This window comes from Mixophyes fleayi, chromosome 2, assembly GCF_038048845.1.
Source record: "Mixophyes fleayi isolate aMixFle1 chromosome 2, aMixFle1.hap1, whole genome shotgun sequence".
NCBI classification, from domain to species: Eukaryota; Metazoa; Chordata; class Amphibia; order Anura; family Limnodynastidae; genus Mixophyes; species Mixophyes fleayi.
The window spans coordinates 87,501-91,427 of record NC_134403.1 but is presented as its reverse complement, the minus strand read 5'-3'; positions in this window follow the sequence as shown (position 1 = coordinate 91,427).

Below are 3,927 nucleotides of genomic sequence, written 5' to 3'. Positions count from 1 at the left end.
TGGAGACGCTAAGAGCCGCCGTGGACGCTGCTAGCCTAAAGGACTCAGCGGCACTACCCCCGAACGTGGTGGTTGAGGCTCAGGCGGACAGTGAGAGCGGCGGTCTATATGATACCATCCGAGCCATGGAAGGGGAGCAGAAGTCGATGAAGGGCCCGGGGAAAACGGATGGCGGACCCGTGGGTGGTGCGGCGCGGTTTCCGGGGGACGGAGGCATCACGCACACCCAACAGTCTGGTGTCCTACCTGGGGAAGCCGGAAGAGAGTACCCGGAAGCCCGGAGACTGGTGAGTGTAAGCACTGCCGTTATCCCTAATACTGCAAATGTAAATGCAATTGATATAACATGTAGTAATGTTAACTTACGTGAGGATGCAAAAGCTGGCCTAGTGATCAGGGCAGAGGCAAGTTGCGGTGTGGCAGCGCGTGTCCCTGTAGCGCAGCCAAGCAACGGCCATAGTCCAGAAATCAGTGCCAGCGCGTCCAAGTCTATTTGTGATGCGATAACAGCGGGAAATGAAATAGGAATTAATGCTGCCAATGTCATTTCTGTTGCTGCCAATGTCATTTCTGGTGCTGCTAATGTCATTTCTGATGCTGCTAATGTCAATCCAGATGCTGCCAATGTCATTTCTGATGTTGCTAATGCCAATTCTATTGCTGCCAATGTCAATACTGTTGCTACTAATGTCAATTCTGATGTTGCAAAAACTGTGGGCAAGGTGCCAGTGAGCAATGTAACTGTTATGGGCACTGATGCTGTCTCCCGTGATATAGCAAACCTGTCAGCCCAAGGAGGTGTACCCAGGGCCGGGGAAACAAAGGTGATAGGGGACAAAAGCGTTGCAATGGATAGCAATGCAGGTCCCAGTGCAACCCAAGAAAAGATCATCGAAACAATTTTTGGGCCCCTAGTGATATCAGACAGGGCAAGGAGGGCAGTAGAACTTATAGAAAAAACATCAAAATCCATGCCCAGCATCCTGGGGGATAGTGGACAGACGGCACCTCATACCAGGGAAGGGGGGTCTGGGTCCCCGCTGGAGATTAGGGGTCCTGTACCCAGTAATACTGGGGGCAGAAGCCAATCAAATGAAAAGGGTCCAGTGACAGACCCAAGGCCATTGCCCGGTGTAAGATCATATGCTGGGGCCGTAGCGGGCCCGAGCTCCGTGGGGGGAGGGGCCAACACTACACCCAGGCCGCAGGGGCCAGTTGGGGCTCAGCCCTTTAGAAGGAGAAATGTTGTACAACTAAAATTCATGGGAAAAGATCCCCCCAACCGATCTGACTTCCTTAAGAGCTTTCTAGACACCTTTGCATTTGTCCCGGCGGATCTGTTCGCCTGCATCCACCCCGTCAACACGGCGGAGTACGATGTCAGCTTCATGGCGTACCAGGGGCTGCAAGCCTTTTGGAACCGATGGGGTGGATGCAGGCTGAAGGATCCGTGGACGGGTTTTAAGGCCTTTGCAATCACTAGGCAGGAAAAGGTGAAGGTGACGATCTTGGTTAGAAACGAATCAATCCCCGCAGCGGACCTGAGGTTCTGGGTCGGCAGATACGCCACACTGACATCGCCCCTAATCAAGGTGCCGGACCCGAGCCACGGGGTCTGGGGTGGCGGTTGGTCCGCCACAGTAGACCTTAGGAGCACGGAGGCTGGCCTGGTGCACCTGCCCTCAGCGGCCTTCATTGGCCGCGACAGGATCCAGTGCTTTTACCCAGGCCAGCCGAGGATGTGTCACAAATGTGGGGACTTCCGCCACCTTAGCATGAACTGCCCACAGCAGAAATGCGGGCACTGCGGGGACACAGGTCACGAGACCAAGTCTTGCAGTAAGATCAGGTGCAACCTGTGCGGCGTCATCGGCCACCCATTTAGTAGGTGCCCCCACGCGGCCCACAATGGGGGGTACACAGATGCGGAACTAGTAGAGGTAATGGAGGTGGTGGAGAGTGAGGTGAGCAGAGTGGAGCAGAGGGATTCGGTAGTACTAAGTGACCTTCCTCCCACACAGCCCCCCCTCCCTTCCCCCTCCCCTCCCCCCCTCCCCCCAAGGGTTATGACGGTGGCTGAAAGCCTTATAAGTAAGGGGGTTGAGTGTCCGGTAGGTGAGGCGGGTAAGAGCCCGGCAGGCGAAGGGACAGAGTGGTCAAAACCGAAGAAGGCCAAGGGGAAAAAAAAACACACCGAAAAAGAGATAGTGGTATTGTCCAATAAATTTCATTTTCTCACCAGTAGTGAGGAAAGCATGGATGAGGGGGAGATAGTGAGGACGGCAGGCGGTGAGCTAGTCCAAAGGGCAACTAGGAAAAAACCAAAATCAAGAAGGGCAAGGGAGTTGTCATTAGGGGAGGTGGTAAAGGTAAAAAAAAGGTCTGAAAAATTAAAAACAACGGCGCGCTCCTTCCTAAAGGATAACGCGAAAGCGCCCCCTGAGGCCTCTGAGGAGAAGGAGGCAGTAGACCCAAAAATGCAGACCCAACCCACGTGTAGTGCAGTGGTAGAAGTGCCTCCAGTTAAGGGTCGTGTAAGAGCGAAGAGGGTGCCTGAGAGGGAGGTCATAGTCCCTGTTCTAAGGGTGGAGGACCCTCCGCTGGGCCCTATAGGTCCCTTTCCGGACAACGCCAAGGGTCCCCAGGGTGTCTCTTCTGTCCCGTCCGGCGACCAGAGTGGTCAGACGGGGAGGGATAGGGAACAGACCAAAATCGATCCTGGTGGGTCAGTTGGGGAATTAACAGGGGTAGGGGTTGCCCCCCAGTTAGGTGAAGAGACAGTCCTAATAGAGGGTCTTTCTCTCCCTGCAGGCATAAGTTACAAACGCTTCGGGTCCTCGGACGAGGACTCGGAGAGGAAGATTAAAAAGAAGTGAGTTGTTACTACTATCTATAACTCTGAAGGATGGCTTCCCAGCCCATAAGATTTGCCACCATTAATGTGGCATCTATCCTTTCCGAACGTGCTCGTTACATGGCCTTTGATTTTTTCAACACGATTGAGGTTGATTTTTTGTTTTTGCAAGAGACCAGATTGAGTCAGCTTGCTGACGTGCATAAAGCTAAGAGAGAGTGGAGGCGGGGACCCTCCTACTGGTCTCTTGCGGCCGAGCCGTATGGTGGGTTGGCGGTGCTTTTTACCGGCATGATAACCATCCAGCGAGTTATCGAGCTTGAGGTAGGTAGGTGCATGATATTAGATGTCAATCTGAGGGGGCACGACCTGAGGCTGATTAACATTTATGGGCCTCAAACAAAGTGGGATAGGAAGTGCCTCTTCAGGGCGATAAAGCCATACCTTTTTTCGGCCCGACAGATAGTCTTTGGCGGTGATTTCAACACCATCACTAGGACAAAAGACAGGGGAGGTTCAAAGACCACGTTGGGCTATGACTCCATTTTTTTAAATAGCATGGTTAGACAGGCTGGTCTGGTGGATGTTCACGTTCGCCATTCTCCGGACCACACGGGTTTCACTTACTTTAGAGGCAGTTGTAGGTCTAGGATAGATAGGATTTTTGTTAAGGAAAGCTCGAAAACCTCGGCTCCTGAGCTGAGGCCGGTAGAGTTTTCCGATCACGTTTACCTATCTATGTCCTTGAATGCTTCGGAGTCCCTTCGGAAGGGTAGGGGTCTGTGGCGCCTGAACTCTAGGCTCCTAGAAGAGGAGGTGATAAGACAGTCTTTCAGGGACTTTTTTGAAACCCAGGAAACGCTTTTGGAGGCGGGTTGGGGTAGGTCTGAATGGTGGGAGATACTGAAGAAGAGGACCCGGAACTTTTTTCAGGGCCTCGTAGCCAGGAACAATTGTTTAAAAGAGAACACCTACGTGGCACTGAGGAGAAAACTTGGATTCCTGATCTCTGGACAGGGAGACAATGGGGAGATCTCCCGGGTGAAGGCTCGGATGAGGGAGATACAGTATGA